The sequence below is a fragment of the Botryllus schlosseri genome, chromosome 14, assembly GCF_051294905.1.
Source record: "Botryllus schlosseri isolate E-star chromosome 14, Bs_hap1, whole genome shotgun sequence".
NCBI classification, from domain to species: Eukaryota; Metazoa; Chordata; class Ascidiacea; order Stolidobranchia; family Styelidae; genus Botryllus; species Botryllus schlosseri.
The window spans coordinates 4,272,148-4,293,603 of NC_137249.1; the positions used below are offsets into that span (position 1 = coordinate 4,272,148).

Below are 21,456 nucleotides of genomic sequence, written 5' to 3' on the forward strand. Positions count from 1 at the left end.
GAACATCCGATACAAAATGCTTTATTATCCCGATTCGCAACGGGTAATTGAAACGACTAAGTGTAGAGTCAGTATATCACAATGACACGTCGTTACTATTGAATCCAGCAATTGATACGATTTATTGCCGGAATTTGTGACAGCGCATTGAAACATACACAACTTACAGAGTGTGAAAATATCACTTTGGGTATCGAGTACCCTTTGAAGCGCGCAATCAATACATAATTCCAGTCGCACTCTCTAAGACATTTAGAAGTCTACGGATTTACACTTCAAGACTTTGATCAACACAGAAGCAATTTGGAATATCTTTACTGGACGCATCCTATTCAACTAGACTTGAGTATACGCAAAACTCATAGCATTAACAAAATCGCAATAGGCGCTACACTGAAATTTACAAAATGTGTTTGTATTCTTGCTCAAAGTAGTGATCATGAATTATCATTTGAATCTTCTAAAGTAATTGTAATCGTACAACCAAACTTGCGAAAGTCATTACCATAACAAAAGAATATTGTAGGTTGCTTGCTAAATGTATGCCGGAAATATTTGTAGAACGCTCACGACCAAAGAAATCGGAAATTGTCATTCATCAAAGTAAATGTCGTCACAATACTCTGCCACTAAAAGACGTTACTCGTATGTGATTGAATCGCCGGTAATTAACTCGCTAAATCAAACCCTAAGAAATTTCACTCACTCATCGGATATTAAACAGCGTCGCTTAATCGGTGTAGTTCGTTTGTTTCTAAATACAAATCATACCTAGCCAACAGAAAACAATTTTCACTCACTCGGTAATGAAACCAAGTGGTGGGTCTCCATTCGATATTTTGTTTGTGTCAAATACTTTGCAATGAACACATTTGAGTGGTTGAGCTTTACATCATCAAGCTGTCATTTTTAAATCAAGATTTCGGTCAACTTGTAAATGTATCATTTAACTAACCGACATTTAGTGATTCGTGAACATACCAAACGATACACATCCACCTCCGATCTTAGTTTCCATCATCGTGATAATCGAAGTACATTTCTTTCGAATTCGTAACAACCGGCTTTTCTGTGACATGATAAATTTTTGACAAGTTATGCTTAGAAGATTGGTTGCATATCTCGAAAAATAATATACCGCTCATATTGATACTGTTACTCGGTATTTTCCCGTTGTCGATTTTCAAACGAGTAAAATTTATTACTTGAGTTTCTCCGCTTACTATATGTAAATGTAAACTCAGTTGTCTTTTAACATCACAAATACATTGATAAAAGTAGGCAATCAAACGCTACAAGTTTAACTTTTGTAGGATGTGTATGATTACCCCACGCAACTCATTTCTTACCAAAGGTATATGAAATATATTCATGGTACACGAAAATACTCGATATTCCCATACTACGAACCTGTACAACGATTGGCGGTGCTTTCAACTGTTTCGATACCTCAAGAACTTTATTGTCTGAATGGATGTTCATGTATCTTAATAATCAAATAGTTCAACACAGAACTAGTATTAACAGAAACATCAGAGTTGTCTACACAAAAGTTTGTATGTGTACAGTATGCGAATACCATGTGTAAGTCCAGCACAATTGTGGTATACATCCGAGTTTAGTCTCGAGAACCAGTTATTCAAAAAACGTGAAAGTGTTTCTACGTCAAGTCGTTATGTTGACGAAAGCGTATATTGTAATATCATGATCGATTTGCATTCGTTGGTCACAAAATGTCACTACTCTAAATAATTATTTTTCGCCCAAACACAAACGCATACTTGTCACCATTCTTTTTCATCAAGCACGAGTTCAAGAAACCTACTTACTACGACATGAATTGTTATTTTTATGTTGTGTAAATAGGTAATAATTCATTTTAGTAACACTATATCAACATCATCGAGTTGCGCGAATAGATTTACATGTGGTCTTGTGGTTTTAATCGAAGTACACAGCTCGGTCTAATGTAGAGTCATCTCTGTTGTACAGCAACTCGGTAATCGAAATGCATGCATTAAAATTTAAACAGCGATCTTGTTTCGTCACGCGAAAAATATGTTCACTATCGCGATACTCTGCACAGGACGTGTAAATCCTTTTCACACTCGTAATAGTATACCAACGGCTACCGGCGACAACGTTTAACAACACCAACGACACTAAACATACGATACCTACCCAAGTAAAATTTCCATTTTCACCTGGAGGTCAGCCGTTACCTGAGTAAAAATACCATTAGTCTTTGGAGATTTATCGTTTAATCAGAGTAACAATACATTTTCACTTGAGGGTCTATCGTTTCCAAGAGTAACGAACCCCTTTTCCTTTGGAAATCTATTTTTCCCTGGGTAACAAACCATTTTCACTTGGAAATATATTTTTTCCCATGGTAACAAACCTTTTTCACTTGGAAATATATTTTTCCCCGGGTAACAAACCTTTTTCGCTTGGCGTTCCGTCGTTTACCTGAGTAAAAATATCATTTTCCTTTGGAGATCCGGCGTTTACCCATTGTAACAAACCATTTTCACTTGGAAATATATTTTTTCCCTGAGCAACAAACCATTTTCACTTGGAAATACATTTTTTCCCTGAGCAACAAACCATTTTCACTTGGCGGTCCGTCGTTTACCTGAGTAAAAATATCATTTTCCTTTGGAGATCGGGCGTTGACCCATTGTAACAATACATTTTCACTTGGAAATCTGTCGTTTACCTGAGTACCAATACCGTTTTCACTTGGAAATCCATCTTTTCCCTGGGTAACAATACCATTTTCGTTTTGCAAACTGACCACCACACCGGCCAATTTGATATTTTTGTATATTGTTACAACGAACAGTGACAAAATACACACCAACAACGACTCCGATACATTTGTGTAATCGCATACTCACTCGATCTGGTGCATCCCATCAAAATCGGCGGTTAGCCACACACACACACACACACAATACCAATGCGCTATTTCGATATGACTGCGATGTCCGGGTTCGTGCTTTAGATTTTCCAGAATCAATCCGTCTAAAGGTGTAATCCCCCGACTTTGTTAACTGGTTGATACACGATTAACAATCTTCGGAAAATGTAGGAACGCATGCTACCCATCGTGCTAACGATTCCAGGGTACTTGTGATTAATTTCCTTGCTCACCCTATACAGATTATACGTACAGGGATATGTAGCGGCAATCGGTTTGGTCAATACATATCACCCCATTCAGTATGGAATTACAAACCCAATACAGGTCAGTTCATAACCGGATCCGGATATTCAATGCAAAGCGATAAAGCAGAACCAATGACCAAATGTAATTAAACATGTAGATTCACAACCCTTGATTTTTTTTTTCGTGAAAAATGACAATACATATCGAATATAAATTACGATTGTTAAACCCTACCAAGTATTCACGTAAATGCGGTTTATGACATTACATACAATGTGTCGGTGTACAAATGTTGGGTGTTTATGCACACATCGGTATGACCCATAGACAACATCATCATACCCGCCAGGACTTTGTTATTGCATCGCGAGGTCAATAAAATCAATTTTGTATATTCAATCGGTGGCATAGACGACGGAAGGCTTGGAGATCCAATGTAAAATTCAGACAAACAAACGGGTATATTTGTCCATCTTGGTTATTCACTCAACTACCATTGGTGCTCTCGATACAGCGAACGGTACAGTATGCAACGCATATTATTAGAGTGATATATCCACAGGTAAATATGGGGACTGGCCACAATAATTGTACGACGCCGACAAATCGATGCACGCAAGGTGTGGTTGATAATAATTGTTTCATGTGTCAAAGAGACAGCACTTTCTCGTAAAGGTTAGCAGATCCCGCAGAAACACACCTTGGATTACATTACCAAATCGATTTCAAACTTAAACCGAATCACTGGTGTTGAGAGTAGTGATATCCGATTTTTCGAATATTCATATCGACTTAGTGAACGATCGGTAACGACACTTATCATAAACATTATGAATATTAGTAATTCCAGTCGTGTCTATCTTGTGTTGTTACAAGTTGCTAAAACCTTCGAGTGAATGAGTGAACGGATAGTAATCTGGGTTAAATCTCGATACAATTATTGTGGCCAGTCCCCATATTTACCTGTGGATATATCACTCTAATAATATGCGTTGCATACTGTACCGTTCGCTGTATCGAGAGCACCAATGGTAGTTGAGTGAATAACCAAGATGGACAAATATACCCGTTTGTTTGTCTGAATTTTACATTGGATCTCCAAGCCTTCCGTCGTCTATGCCACCGATTGAATATACAAAATTGATTTTATTGACCTCGCGATGCAATAACAAAGTCCTGGCGGGTATGATGATGTTGTCTATGGGTCATACCGATGTGTGCATAAACACCCAACATTTGTACACCGACACATTGTATGTAATGTCATAAACCGCATTTACGTGAATACTTGGTAGGGTTTAACAATCGTAATTTATATTCGATATGTATTGTCATTTTTCACGAAAAAAAAAATCAAGGGTTGTGAATCTACATGTTTAATTACATTTGGTCATTGGTTCTGCTTTATCGCTTTGCATTGAATATCCGGATCCGGTTATGAACTGACCTGTATTGGGTTTGTAATTCCATACTGAATGGGGTGATATGTATTGACCAAACCGATTGCCGCTACATATCCCTGTACGTATAATCTGTATAGGGTGAGCAAGGAAATTAATCACAAGTACCCTGGAATCGTTAGCACGATGGGTAGCATGCGTTCCTACATTTTCCGAAGATTGTTAATCGTGTATCAACCAGTTAACAAAGTCGGGGGATTACACCTTTAGACGGATTGATTCTGGAAAATCTAAAGCACGAACCCGGACATCGCAGTCATATCGAAATAGCGCATTGGTATTGTGTGTGTGTGTGTGTGTGTGGCTAACCGCCGATTTTGATGGGATGCACCAGATCGAGTGAGTATGCGATTACACAAATGTATCGGAGTCGTTGTTGGTGTGTATTTTGTCACTGTTCGTTGTAACAATATACAAAAATATCAAATTGGCCGGTGTGGTGGTCAGTTTGCAAAACGAAAATGGTATTGTTACCCAGGGAAAAGATGGATTTCCAAGTGAAAACGGTATTGGTACTCAGGTAAACGACAGATTTCCAAGTGAAAATGTATTGTTACAATGGGTCAACGCCCGATCTCCAAAGGAAAATGATATTTTTACTCAGGTAAACGACGGACCGCCAAGTGAAAATGGTTTGTTGCTCAGGGAAAAAATGTATTTCCAAGTGAAAATGGTTTGTTGCTCAGGGAAAAAATATATTTCCAAGTGAAAATGGTTTGTTACAATGGGTAAACGCCGGATCTCCAAAGGAAAATGATATTTTTACTCAGGTAAACGACGGAACGCCAAGCGAAAAAGGTTTGTTACCCGGGGAAAAATATATTTCCAAGTGAAAAAGGTTTGTTACCATGGGAAAAAATATATTTCCAAGTGAAATTGGTTTGTTACCCAGGGAAAAATAGATTTCCAAAGGAAAAGGGGTTCGTTACTCTTGGAAACGATAGACCCTCAAGTGAAAATGTATTGTTACTCTGATTAAACGATAAATCTCCAAAGACTAATGGTATTTTTACTCAGGTAACGGCTGACCTCCAGGTGAAAATGGAAATTTTACTTGGGTAGGTATCGTATGTTTAGTGTCGTTGGTGTTGTTAAACGTTGTCGCCGGTAGCCGTTGGTATACTATTACGAGTGTGAAAAGGATTTACACGTCCTGTGCAGAGTATCGCGATAGTGAACATATTTTTCGCGTGACGAAACAAGATCGCTGTTTAAATTTTAATGCATGCATTTCGATTACCGAGTTGCTGTACAACAGAGATGACTCTACATTAGACCGAGCTGTGTACTTCGATTAAAACCACAAGACCACATGTAAATCTATTCGCGCAACTCGATGATGTTGATATAGTGTTACTAAAATGAATTATTACCTATTTACACAACATAAAAATAACAATTCATGTCGTAGTAAGTAGGTTTCTTGAACTCGTGCTTGATGAAAAAGAATGGTGACAAGTATGCGTTTGTGTTTGGGCGAAAAATAATTATTTAGAGTAGTGACATTTTGTGACCAACGAATGCAAATCGATCATGATATTACAATATACGCTTTCGTCAACATAACGACTTGACGTAGAAACACTTTCACGTTTTTTGAATAACTGGTTCTCGAGACTAAACTCGGATGTATACCACAATTGTGCTGGACTTACACATGGTATTCGCATACTGTACACATACAAACTTTTGTGTAGACAACTCTGATGTTTCTGTTAATACTAGTTCTGTGTTGAACTATTTGATTATTAAGATACATGAACATCCATTCAGACAATAAAGTTCTTGAGGTATCGAAACAGTTGAAAGCACCGCCAATCGTTGTACAGGTTCGTAGTATGGGAATATCGAGTATTTTCGTGTACCATGAATATATTTCATATACCTTTGGTAAGAAATGAGTTGCGTGGGGTAATCATACACATCCTACAAAAGTTAAACTTGTAGCGTTTGATTGCCTACTTTTATCAATGTATTTGTGATGTTAAAAGACAACTGAGTTTACATTTACATATAGTAAGCGGAGAAACTCAAGTAATAAATTTTACTCGTTTGAAAATCGACAACGGGAAAATACCGAGTAACAGTATCAATATGAGCGGTATATTATTTTTCGAGATATGCAACCAATCTTCTAAGCATAACTTGTCAAAAATTTATCATGTCACAGAAAAGCCGGTTGTTACGAATTCGAAAGAAATGTACTTCGATTATCACGATGATGGAAACTAAGATCGGAGGTGGATGTGTATCGTTTGGTATGTTCACGAATCACTAAATGTCGGTTAGTTAAATGATACATTTACAAGTTGACCGAAATCTTGATTTAAAAATGACAGCTTGATGATGTAAAGCTCAACCACTCAAATGTGTTCATTGCAAAGTATTTGACACAAACAAAATATCGAATGGAGACCCACCACTTGGTTTCATTACCGAGTGAGTGAAAATTGTTTTCTGTTGGCTAGGTATGATTTGTATTTAGAAACAAACGAACTACACCGATTAAGCGACGCTGTTTAATATCCGATGAGTGAGTGAAATTTCTTAGGGTTTGATTTAGCGAGTTAATTACCGGCGATTCAATCACATACGAGTAACGTCTTTTAGTGGCAGAGTATTGTGACGACATTTACTTTGATGAATGACAATTTCCGATTTCTTTGGTCGTGAGCGTTCTACAAATATTTCCGGCATACATTTAGCAAGCAACCTACAATATTCTTTTGTTATGGTAATGACTTTCGCAAGTTTGGTTGTACGATTACAATTACTTTAGAAGATTCAAATGATAATTCATGATCACTACTTTGAGCAAGAATACAAACACATTTTGTAAATTTCAGTGTAGCGCCTATTGCGATTTTGTTAATGCTATGAGTTTTGCGTATACTCAAGTCTAGTTGAATAGGATGCGTCCAGTAAAGATATTCCAAATTGCTTCTGTGTTGATCAAAGTCTTGAAGTGTAAATCCGTAGACTTCTAAATGTCTTAGAGAGTGCGACTGGAATTATGTATTGATTGCGCGCTTCAAAGGGTACTCGATACCCAAAGTGATATTTTCACACTCTGTAAGTTGTGTATGTTTCAATGCGCTGTCACAAATTCCGGCAATAAATCGTATCAATTGCTGGATTCAATAGTAACGACGTGTCATTGTGATATACTGACTCTACACTTAGTCGTTTCAATTACCCGTTGCGAATCGGGATAATAAAGCATTTTGTATCGGATGTTCAATGTATGAATATTGGAATTATTGCATCTTTAGCGTTGTTTATCGCAAACGATAGATTTTAATAATTGTACTGGTTGTTGAATGTAATAATACCGATATTGCTGTTTCATCTTTAGTCTTGGTTACTGGAAACAATTACATTTGTAAAATATTTCCTGATATCGCGATACGCAGAGTGATTTTTATCGAGGTGGAGTAATTCTCCAATCAAGAACATTTCAGACACGTATAGTTTTACAACTTAATATGTTAAGAACAATGGCACTGAAAAGTTTGTTGCTGTCATAACATTTACCACAACGCCGTGTCTAATTAACGCAAACAATTTAATATTCAAGTCATGATCAACTATAACATATGTCAAATCAATGTGTCAATCCTTATGTTTACAGCATGATAACTTTGAATATAACACCAGCGTTCGATTGTAAGAAATGAATTCTCAACTACGTTGGTCAGACATTCAAATCTCGTATACTCAAATGTAATGTGTTAATCTCAAGTCACCTGCACCGAGTAGAAATTACTTTTATCTTACAAAATATATCGAGTAGTAATTACTTTGTCTTGCGAAATAGTAACGACTTTTACAGTTGAAAAAAAAAGACCCGTCGTAGGGATATGAATACAGCCGAGCTTGTTACGGACTTTAGGTTTTAGTGATTGTATGGACTCCTGTATGCTTGGGTGTTTTCATACTGATACTGTTTGAGTTGATTGGGTGAGTTACAAACGGGTTTACTTGGCAAGGTTTTTCCTTGTTGACTCTTTGGAGTATGGTAAGATGGTAAGATGTCGATGCGTAATACTATTTCCGTTAACTCAATTGCAACAAAAAAATAATCAGACAGCTTGTTCAAGGTTTCGACAAATAGATTGAAATATTCCGATTTAACTCATCGCGTCGCAACTCGATCGCGGTATGCACAAGTGGCTGTCAAGTAAGAAATATTTACAACAGGTGCTATTTCATTGATTGACTTGATTGTGTGTAGTAACACATTAAAATATCGCGATAGCATAGTGAAATTATTTACTGAAACTCTATTTGACAAACGGAAAACTTAGTCGTGAATAGAGTTGTAAGGTTTCATTACTTGTTTCAAATCAATATGCGTATAATCTCTAAATATGACTGGGTTGAAAGTTGGTAGTCATGTTTGTCAATCTATTTCAATTCAAATTATGTCAAAGTCGAGATATTTCATTTTGGATTATCTGAATTTACCTTTAGTACATCCCGCGAATGGATTCCGACGCCGCACTATAACATTTTTGATAATAAGGACTCAAGGATTTTCAATCAACAATAGGCCTACCTGATTTTTTGGTAATGCTAGAGTTGGCAAATGATAAGTTGCGTGGTTTTGTTAAGCGTTTGATTTCTCAGTAATAAATACAATTATTGTATGTGCATACTTGTGATTCTTGATTCTTGTTTAGTTAGTTGGTATTGATTCTATAGGTGTGAAACAGCAGCGTGGAATGTGGGAATAATTCGATGCGACTGAAGTTGGAGTCAGCAATATTCAAGTTACGTTCGAATCAACTGATCGCGGTAAATGGATTTCTCAAAGGATTAGAGTTGTACCGGATCAACACATTCAAATACGAATCAACTTGGTTTGTGTAGTGAGTTTCATTTCAAGTTGACAAATTGACACATTGATTGAATATTCTCATGATTTGCATCACGCAACCAAAGTCAACGTGAAACATATAGCGATCGCGAAAAGTATCAAATCTTGGATATTCAAGTCACCGTCTGCGACGGTTCTGTTATTCGGTGCTTATTACTTAATAGGTAATATTCTTATTATATCAGACTCGTGAAATCCAGTTCTACACCAAACTACCAACATTCTACATTGTAGCGATTGCGATGTATGTAACGACAAGTCACGAGAGATGGTTATGTCTTATAGGTGTTATCTTGTGAGCGATCGTAGGATTTTAGAATTATTTCGCACCTTTTTGAATAAGCGTACACTTCACAAAGGATTAGGGTTAGAGTAGAAATAAGTGACAATTTGTCGCTATTCAAGTTACCGACACTGGCGGTCTGTTATTCGTTACTTATTAAATCTTTGTGAGTGAAATCAAGTTCTGTGACAAACTGCTTACGAAAATTTCACCGCGTGAGCGATTGATATGCCTGTAACACGAAGCCGCGAAAGATGGCTATGTCCGAGACATTATCTTGTCAGCGATCGCAGGGTTTGCAAACTATTTCACACCTATTTGGAGTGTTAATATGTGAACGCGGCTATTGTTGGTATTGGAATCGCCGTCTACACCGGTTCTGTGGTAAACTAATTACCAAAATATTACCTTTCAAGTGATTTCTAGATTTAGCAAACTATTTCACACCTTTTTGCTGAAAGTACGACATGCCGTCCGCAGTCTATAAACGAAAGTACGAATCATCGCCGCACCCATAAGAAAAACGATATATCGAAGTCGCGCTCGCCGTAAACGTTGGGAATAACTCAAATCGGTCATATATAATAATATTGAATATATATGCTAAGTACTGGCGTCACTGTTTACTATAATTGATATTCAACACCACCTCACCAGAGATCCCTATACCCGTAACGTTATCAGACAGGTCATCGACACAACGTATACCTGAAAGAGTGGTATCACCGACGATACGGCAGGGTGGAGTCACCAACACGAGTTTTCACGGCTGGTCATGAGCGAGCCCTATACCTGAAAGGGTGGGGTCACCAGAGATCCCATAAGAACACATGGCAGGTCACCAGCGGAAGGGGGGGTCAAAAGGGTGGGGTCACCAACACGAGTTTCGCGGCAGGTCACCAGCGGGCCCATAAGAACCCCATTACGAATCGCGACCGATCATACTAACTACTGATGGGGTGGGTAGGTGCACAATATAATGCGACCAACTTCAACTAAGCCACACACCCAAATGTCCATCATAGTTCCGCGTGCAACAATTTATTAGGAATTTCATGTTTAGATACGCAATCAACTTTCTATCAACTGCATACCGTGTGCAATGACGATAAGCTGTGTAGCGCCGACTGCGTGATTTCGAAGAAGTCAATTCATCGATACCGTTTATGAAATACGTAGAATCGCTTTTATCAGGAAGCTCGCCAGATGAACCATCAGATCTGATGTTTTGACGCAAACAAGGAAACGACTTTCTAACAAACTATAGGGTTTTGGTGTCATGGAATTTTCTACGACCATCACAAAACTGGCAACACCTATTCCATAGCAATTTACAACGTAGCTGGCATTATAGAGATTGTACAATCTCTATACTGACATGGAGACTCCGCTTTGAGAACTAACGATGGTTTGACCGACAGCACTACTAGTGGATAGGTAACATACTCAGTACTCAGGTCAGGGTTGTAACCAAGTCACAAGACTCCGAGTCACAAGTCCATCTCACTTTTATAGTTTTGCCTCGAGTCAAGTCGAGTCATTTTCAATTCGCCACCGAGTCAAGTCCGAGTCCAAGTCGTCGAGCAGAGGTTCGAGTCCGAGTCATGGGATAATGACTCGAGTCCGAGTCCAAGTCATTGTGTTGACTGCTCAGTTCTCAGTTAAGGTCTTACTCGCTTTTATAACTCTGTTTGGTGATATCAAACGGTTCGCATTTATAATATACTAATTTCCCTCACTTAACAGTTTCCGGTCGCATTTTCAAGTGCCAGTACCAATAGACGAAGCCCAAATAGGGTGGTTACTTTACTATTCTTCGAAATTACAATGAAATGTTGGTATTGGCCGTCTGAGTCTCGAGTCATATGACTTGGTTCGAGTCGTGCGCAATGACTCGAGTCCAAGTCGAGTCAATACATAGATTGACTCGAGTCGAGTCGAGTCATTTCCGCATTTTGAGAAAATGACTCGAGTCAAGTCGAGTCATCAGAAAATCGTGACTCGAGTCTGACTCGAGTCATTACAACCCTGACTCAGGTATCACTATAGATAACTAGCCTATCGGTAGGTTAGAGTATTACTGACCTTCGCTACTGGTGAGAGTCAGTCGAAAAGGTTTTAGCGAATAAATTAACAATATGAAGTTATTGTTTCGCGTTATTCTGAAGTTCTGTACCCCCAAATAGCATGTTCAAATACTCAGGTAACCAGCGGCCTCTTCACCTCTTTTATTGTAATGCCATATATGTGTTGGTCGTCATAAGGTGGTAGCTGGTAGGTATAGGTTGGTAGGCCATTTCTGAGTTCAAAAAACGTTATTGAAACACAAGAACGAGGCGCATCTCTGTTCATTTAACGCAAGGGAGGCAGAAATGGTAGACAGTGCTGACTTTCATTTTGCAACTGCTATAATGCAGGCAATGACAGGCTGTATACAAGATTCCGGCCTAATTGCAAGCATAACAAGAATGGATTTAGTATTTTAGGGTAGCCGACTAAACATTGGTCGCGGAAATATTTTACCAGAATGTTTTGTATGTGCTGAGTGACGTAGTGAAGATTAGTTAGGGTAGAAGGAAGGTACTAATGCTATAATCAATTGTTGCTATTATGCTATCACAGATTAGGTTTGTTGTATTTCATTTACAGATAATAATTTCCGACACGACGTTAGGCTCAATAACAAATTGCTTAACGGATTTCTAAATAGCTCCAAGGGGCCCAAGATTATTTCGTCGGTCGTTTGTTGGAGCATATTTATTCAACTTGAAAAATTTCGTCGCGCTTGGCGCGATTTTTTGTCCCTGGATGTGTAGATTTAAATATCTTCAGTAAATTAAGTGAAAAACGCGCATATTCAGAGAAATAGTCATATCGCCGCTGTTGATTACCACGCTTTGAACAGGGTTATGACTCAAAGACAAGAGGTGGGCCACAACACATTTTCAAATCGGAAATTGGGCCACTGCCGAGAAAGGGCTGAGAACCCCGGTACTAGGGTCAACCATACCGTATGACCTACCCCTGTCTCGCGAACGAGGTTGAATCAGGTCAAATCACCACGAGAATGTTATATTAGTAACATTCAGTTTAACATATACATTATACATTGGCTGCAGCGATTTGGAAGCTAATCAATTTTGCCAATAGCCTGTTCATCATTGGTTTATTAGCAATTTATCAGTTCAATACACCACAAAAATGCGATACAATGAAAAGACAGGAAGATGTCGAAGCGACAAGGAGTAGTCTATGGAATCTGACACCCACCTTGGCCTAGGCGATGTAAAGAGGAGGCATGCACACTGAATGAAAGTAAAGAAGATAGTACAGAAAAAGAATGCGACAAGAAATAGGGCGGCATGTCATGGGAAGCGAGATCGATAGGTCAGTCGTGGTCCGGTAATCTTGAGGATGGACTGTATTTGTTTAGTAGTAATTGCTTGTATTTCGACTTTAATGTGGACATGCTCGTCGACTGTCGGATGGCCGGCGGGATACTGTTCCACACATCAGGTCCGGCATATTTGATGGAGCGATGATCTTTTCGATCGATCATATGATATTTGGACGACGTGGACGCGCGTGTGTTGTACTTGTGCGCTTTTGATTCAGAGGTAAAGAAGTCGTTGAAATATTCGGGGCAACGACCGCAGTGAAACTGATACATAAACTTGGCGATTTCTAGTTTCCGCATATCTTCTATGTTTAGGACGCCGAATCTCTTCAGCAGCGACTTATTGGATGGGCAGCCAGGCCCCTTTGGGGCCCTAGCTATGATTCGGAGTACTTTATGCTGTAGTTTCTGCAGTGGCTTGAGTGCAGTTTTACTGGCAGCCCCCCAACAGAGGATGCCATAATGTAACTTCGATTGGATTAAGGATTTAAAGAGTATCAGAAGAACCCATGCTGGCATGAAGCGCCCAAGGCTGTAGAACAGGCCGCACTTCGGTGATAATTTAGTTTCTAGGGACTGAATATGACTCTTCCAGGACATGTTCGAGTCCAGTAAAACTCCGAGATATTTGGCATTATCTGTGTTGGAAACGGGCTGACCAGCGATATTAACGGTTAGGTTATTTTTTGAATTTACTGTCAGCAATTGCGATTTCGAGGCGTTTATGCAAAGGTTGTTCTGGGCCGTCCACTCATGGACTTTGGGCATTTGGTCACCAGTCAGGGCATCCAGCTCAGCCGTCGAAGATGCGGAAGAGAGGAGGTGAGTATCATCAGCGAACAGTGTGGTGTTCAATGAGGAGGTTTCAAAAATGTCGTTGACATATAAGGTGAAAAGGACCGGTCCAAGTACTGAGCCCTGGGGCACACCACAGGTCACCGGGCGAGGAGAGGACAAGGTGTCTGAGATCGCAACCATTTGTTGGCGTCCAGTGAGGTAACTTTTCATGAGCTCAAGTTGTGGGCCCCGAAGTCCGTAACGCGCCAATTTCGAGATGAGAATTTTATGATCTACGCAGTCAAACGCCTTTTTTAGGTCGAGAAAAATGCTACATCCCACATTTCGCTTCTCTGAGATATCATAGTACTGTTCGGCCACTGTTAGGAGGGCATGAGCGGTTTGGTGTTTGTTTCGGAAGCCAAATTGTTGAGGGGAAATGACAGACATTTTGGCGAGGAATCAGGACAGGCTGGAGAGGAGCAACTTTTCGAATACAATCCCGATGCATGGGAGAACGGATATCGGACGGTAGTTGGTGACATTAGTTCTATCCCCAGCTTTGTGTACAGGGACTACTCTGGCTTTTTTTAGATAGCTTGGGTAGACTCCATTTTCTATCATGAAGTTGAAAAAATGGGCCATATATTGACCGATATGCAGGCTTATCATTTTTAAAAACCATGATGGGATTTGGTCATAGCCGTCGGCTATGAAGTAACGAGTAACATCGCCCAACCGGAATATCTAGTTTTAGATATCCTGTTTTAGATATCTATATAATATATATATAAAAAGCTAATCTCTAACTACCGACCAATATCTGTTTTGCCAAATCTTGCCACGGTTTTTGAGAAACTGATTGACTGCCGACTCAAGAACTTTTTTGAATTGAATGCAGTACTGTCTCCGACTCCGACATGGATTCAGATCAAACCACAACACCAACCATGCAATACTATCAATTGTAGCGGACTATTACAAAATCATCTGCAAAAAAAAAGTGGCTGCAGCATTTTTATTGACCTCCGCAAAGCTTTCGACACAGTTAACCATAGAATCTTAAGATACAAGCTAGAACACTATGGAATCAGGGGTATTGCAGCAACTCTACTTGAAAGCTACCTGGCAAACCGCAAACAATTTGTTAAACTGGGGACATTAAGAACGACTACCGGAAATATAACTTGTGGAGTGCCACAAGGCTCAGTCCTTGGACCGAATTTTTTCCTCATTTATATTAATGACATTGTTAATGCATCTTCATTCCGCACAACCCTATTTGCTGATGATACTCACTTCTTCATAACCTCCAACACTGTCGATGATTTGCATGCATCTGTGAATGGGAGCTCCCAAAAGTGTCGAGATGGCTGGAAGCAAACAAACTAAGTTTGAATGCAGATAGGACCGAGATGCTCCTTTTAAATAATGCCAGTCACAGCTTCACTGTGAACATCAATCATAAACAAATCTCCACATGTGACTCAGCAAAATATCTCGGTGTCACCATTGATACCAAAATGTCTTGGAAGCAGCATATTGAAAGCACAATATCAAAACTAGCTCGGTGTGTGGGAATAATGACCCGTCTGCAATCTTTGGTTTCCAGATCAATACTACGAACCATATATTTCTCTCTTTTCCACTCTCACCTGCAATATGGAATCGTAGTATGGGGAAGTGCATGCACAACATTTTTGTGCAGAATTCGAACCCTGCAAAACCGTGCGATACGGCTGATCTCATCTGTACCTTTACGTACCAAACTATCGCGTTACTACCGTAAGCACCGAATTTTGCAACTACATCGATTCGAAGTATCAAAAGTCATTCACAAATACTTTTCCAATAGTTTGCCTCCTCTGTTTGATGACTTTTTCATGCCTGCCAAAAATGTCCACTCCCACTACACGAGATCCTCGTCTAAAGGAAATACCTACTTACCGCCACCCAATAGCAACCTAACTAAAAGATCTATCGACTACTCGGGACCTATCATCTGGAATGCATTACCACCACATATCCGTGAATTGCCTTATAATAGATTCAGAAAAGCCCTACTTGATCACCTCTTGTCGTTACACTAACACTGTTGCCTTACCTCGCCCAGACATTGCTTCATTGATCATTTGCTACCATCGTTTAATTTTTCTTCTAGTTTATTTTTTTCACTACTGTAACCTTTTTTACAGCCAGACTGTTTAGAGTCAAGTGTACCTGTTTGATGCTGGTGTGATCAGACTAGATGACCTTCACGGTCTTATCGATCATTCCTATCTAATATCAAATACTGTGCAAGCATATTTTCTGTACCACCACCACTGCCGTGTGTTATGTATTTTGGTTGGATGAAAATAAAGACTCTCTCTCTCTCTCTGGTCGCCGAATTCCTTGCAGGTTTTCCAGCGAAGAAAACACGGAAACGTGGATTTCTACCGAAGTTGGGATGATTACGTGAAAGGATTCGGGAATCCTGAAGGAGATTTCTGGCTCGGTAGGAAGGTTTCTACTTTCATTTAATTCCTTCAAGTGCTAGGATTTTATCAATCTGCACTTGGCTATTGTACGAGTAATAAAGCTGATTCTGTATTGAATAATATTTTCTGCGTCATCTAGAGCAGTACTCTTCAACCTTTTTGTCACGATACACCCTTTTCACGTTAACTCAGAACTCGTACACCCCTGACTACATGATACACCTATTCCTTAGTAGGCCTAACCCAGGGATGTTAAAACCCTTTCGCTGTTCACGGCCGTATTTCGATTACTATTATGAATACTTTGTTGCGTCGATAGCAGACGATATATATAAACGTAAGACCTTGGTAGCTTTCACACTCTATTTAACGTCCACTTGCGAATGAATAGAACTTTATTAGTTACACGAGCTTTCGGAGCGCCGCTCCTTCATCAGGTGTCAAAGCGAAAGTAACACAAAAAGAGCAACGCATAAATATTTTCAATTTGAACATATGCATATTATGACATCATACGGAATGAGAAATTCTAGATTTCAAAGTCGCGTGCTCTATGACGTCATAAACACAAATATCAAGTTTAGATTTGAAATGCAAAATAGTGAGTTGTGTGCCTAAAATCGGATTGGATAAGGTGTTTATAGGCTAATTTGAAAAGAACAAAAGGTGTCAAGTCAAGCATTCATGGTGTAGTGAGACATACATCCTCTATCTATATTCAGCCCTTGTCGGAAAGTATCAAATTTGTCGATATATTTTTGTTCGGTAGCCTTGCGGAGAGTAGAGTCTTCCATGTTCCCGACCAATACATTGACAGTCATGTCGCTATTATGTAATCTAGACGCTTTTCGCAGCTACTTATCACAGGGTTGTAATGACTCGAGTCATGACTCGACTCGAGTCACGAATTTTTGGTGACTCGACTTGACTCGAGTCATTTTGTTGAAAAGGGAAAATGACTCGACTCGACTCGAGTCAATATTTGGATTGACTCGACTTGTACTCGAGTCGAGTCATTTTCCCTTTTCAACAAAATGACTCGAGTCAAGTCGAGTCACCAAAAATTCGTGACTCGAGTCGAGTCATGACTCGAGTCATTACAACCCTGTGATAAGTAGCTGCGAAAAGCGTCTAGATTTGGATTGACTCGACTTGTACTCGAGTCATTACGCATGACTCGACCCAAGTCATTGACTCGGCATATCTTATATGACTTGAAAATGAAGAAATTTGCGAATCGTACTGGCTAGATCAACGCATATGACGAATTCTGCCGATATCGCTATTTGTCGCCGCTGCTTTCGTTGCACTCGTCTGATATCAGATATCCCGCCGCAAAAACAACAGACAATGTCACATATAGTAGCAATGCATTGTACAAAATCATCCTATGATGAAGAGGTAATAGATCCTCCGCAATCAAAGTACTCGAGACTTTTCAATTATACAAGCAAACAATCGAAGCAAAGTTCAATTAAAGGCAATGAAATACATCAGATGGTCAAGTACTTGGAAGAGACTGATAAGCTCATGTGTAGATTTGAAGGCGATGATTCTTTGCATTATTGGGCGACCAGAAATAATGAGTATCCAATGCTCTTCAATGTGGTTAAAAAATGCTTGTCAATTCCTGTATCTAGTGCACCAGTGGAACGTGTTTCGGTAGATGTGGATTTATTCTAAGGCCATGCCGCTATAACATATATGAGGATCTCCTTTCCACTTTAGTATTTTTGAATTGTAACTCATCATTGATTTTATCTGCTGTCAGTGAAAACACACAATACACTCCGTCCATTTGACGTTTTGTTAGGTATTGGCATTGTGCACGTGAGTAATAATGAATGGCTAATGTTGTATGATGTTTGTACAATAGGGTTGTTTAAAAATAACTTCTTATTTATTTTACTGGGTGGCTACTTGGTAAAATTGTTATGTTGCATAAAAAGAACACTGAATCTGGCTTAATTTTAAAAAGTAAAATCAATGATATGAGAGGAGAAAATTTTATATTTGAAAATAAAGGGAGTGTTTTTGGTGAGAAATTATTTCATATAATATAATTATATGCTAGTAGTAAGCCGACTATTTTTTCATATCCAAAATATTCCACTCTAATAAATTCGCTTTTTCTAGTTGGAATTGAGCCAAATTTGCTATGAATCATATTTTTACACAATATAACAATATCTTGAGGTGGCCGGTAAAATTCGAAAATCTCTATTTGTAGTTAATCCAAAATTTCCTCTCATATTAGTAACGCTCCGGCGGCTATTTCGGGAGCTGAGCAGGAAAGCTGACCTTTTTTTAGTCAACCACCTGATAATGTGAAATAAAAACTGTACGTCTACATAAACATGCATCTGTTGATTCTCTATCAGCTGGTATCTAGACGTGAATTCGTTGGTTCTATATCAGATAGCATGTAGAATGAATTCGTTGATTCTCTATAAGCTATAAGCTAATTCAGGATTGAAAACATGAGTTGAACATGACTTCAATACTGTGACTTGGACTCGACTCGAGTCATAACACTATGACTCGGACTTGAGCCTTTAAACGGTGACTTGGACTCGGACTCGACTCGGTGATGAATTGAAAATGACTCGACTTGACTCGAGTCAAAACCACAAAAGTAAGATTGACTCGTGACTCGGAACAATGTGACTTGGTTACAACCCTGACTTATCATCTACATTGGATGTCCGTTTAGTGAGGGATCTTGTACCTCCTAAACGCGCGAAGCGCGAAAAACATTCTATAATTCATGATTGAATCAGTCAATATGATTGGGAATTGCATATATGTTGCCATAAATTTGTATCCTCTCTCTGCTAACATAATCAGATTTACCGGTAGAGCTGACTGAGTTTTGTTGGAAAAGATAGGACCCCTAAATAATAATTAAACATCTTCGGGCGTACCCGTTGGTATAATGACTTCGTTACATGATGTTATTTCGTTACCTCTTATCTGCTTTGTCACAATATATTGAAATCGCCCAAACCTACCACACTAAAAGACGTACACGATTTAAAATTGGTGCTTCTTTACTGGCAAATAATGTTCCCTCGAGATGGCATTTGTCTTGTGGGGGTCAGATCGCCAGGACAGGAACATTCGGCGCCGGCCATTTAGGTGCCTATGGACAATGAAACATATATTGGATATGTATGTACATCGAAGTTTACGGTCAGCACAAGGGCAGTCCTATTCGGCCAAGGTCTTCTCGCTGCTGATCGTTATTGCACACTTCTCGGAGTCGCATGTTTCTTGGCCTATAACTTCATATGTCTTGGTGCGTCGTGGCGCCGTAATGGCGGAAATTGTTTTGAAAAAGTTGCTTAAATTTCTCAAAAAATACTCTATGATTTGTGGTGTTCCGTTCCCTTGAGGTGTTCCGTGCCATCATTGATTTCTTGAGATATAGCCTTCTTGCGTATAAAACTTTCAAATTGTACCAGCATACCGCAGGCCTACTATATATGCACCAAAATCACGACTATAAATGCCAGGAAAAGTTATCGGATCTGTTTTCTGATCTCGTGGGGGCGAAAAATATTTCAACCTGGTGAATGAATTCCATCGATAATATTGGTCGTTTCATATATTACTTTAAAACATTTATATATTGTCATCCCACCCGATCAGATTAACCGGTAGAGCTGATGGACAAGGTGTCTTCGAAAATTTGGGCACAGATTAATGATGAATTGATTTTGCATCTTCCGGCTTTTAGTAATCACTTTGTTGCATGCTGTCCCATTGTTGTAGGTAGGATTGTAAGTATATACTCAATTTATACATCGGAATCGCCCAAACGTACCAAAAAACTTTCATTCATGAGACGAACACGATTCCAACTTGGTATGTTTTTATGGGACGCCTCATTTCCTCTGCTGTTCGCATTTGTAAGGTGGGGCTCAGATTGCAAGGACACTATATTATATAAAAAACGAAAAATCCAAGTCACCCCGAATGGCGCTAAGCGTGAATTAATTCTTACGTTGAATTAAAACCTCTCAAAGATTTGGGAATCAATTCGTAGATTCAAATTGCATATTGATGGCAGCCAACACGCGCTAATTTAATTATGTGTAGACGGCCGTCGTAGATATAATCACTGGTGACCTGGCAGGGGCTCTTTTGGGCGGGGTGGCATGGTGCCGAGAAACCGGGGGTCGCATGGTGACCCTTTCAGGTATAGGCGGGGGTCGCATGGTGCCATTGTGTCTTATTGGTGCGGCGGTGATGCCACCTTTCAGACATAGGCGGGGTCGACATGGTGTCGTGAAAACCGGGGGTCGCATGGTTACCTTTTCAGGTACAGGCGGGGCGACATGGTGATGGATGTGGTCGAATGGTGACCCTTTCACGTATAGGTTGTGGTGATTACCTGCCGTGTATTCTTGTTTGGTAGTGAACTAACGTTATAGGAACTTCCAGTAAACTCGGCCCTCGGTAAATTCGGCCACGTAAATTCGGCCCCGTGAATATCCGCGCTATCTCCCGCGATTACGCGATCTACGCATGCCCTGACATCCAAATCACTTAATAATAGTATAATCAAGTAATTAATTGATGTTAACGGATGGTAATACATTTTAATACAATATTCTCGGAGGGCCGAATTTACTGGCAACCCGTTCTAGGTATAGGCGGTGGGGTGGTGTTGTTTATGTATCAGGTATAGTAAACAGTCACGTGATTAGCCCTTACTTAATGATTATATCCTAGATTATTAGGCACTTCTTCGTTATTCCCCACACATCGAAAAAATCATCCCCATGACACCAATAAATGCTTCCCATGAGTATCAACAGAAAAATTTATGAACTTCAACATGAATGGTTTTTCGCGTTGGGGTGTGGTGGACAGATATTAGGGATGGGGGAGGGGGATATTAGGGTGGGTTAGGGTTAGGATATTCTGCGATTAGGGTTGGGATATTAGGAATGAGGGTATTAGGGTAGGGTAGGTTAGAGTTAGGTTAGGATATCCTAAGATT

At 39.4% G+C, this 21,456-nt stretch overlaps 1 protein-coding gene across 1 annotated transcript in view; it reads right to left on the reverse strand.

Annotated features, from left to right (window-relative positions):
* Positions 1–21,456, reverse strand: part of LOC145455688 (putative dimethyladenosine transferase) — a 72,315-nt gene that overhangs the window by 50,537 nt on the left and 322 nt on the right. The gene's annotated exons all lie outside the window — the stretch shown is intronic.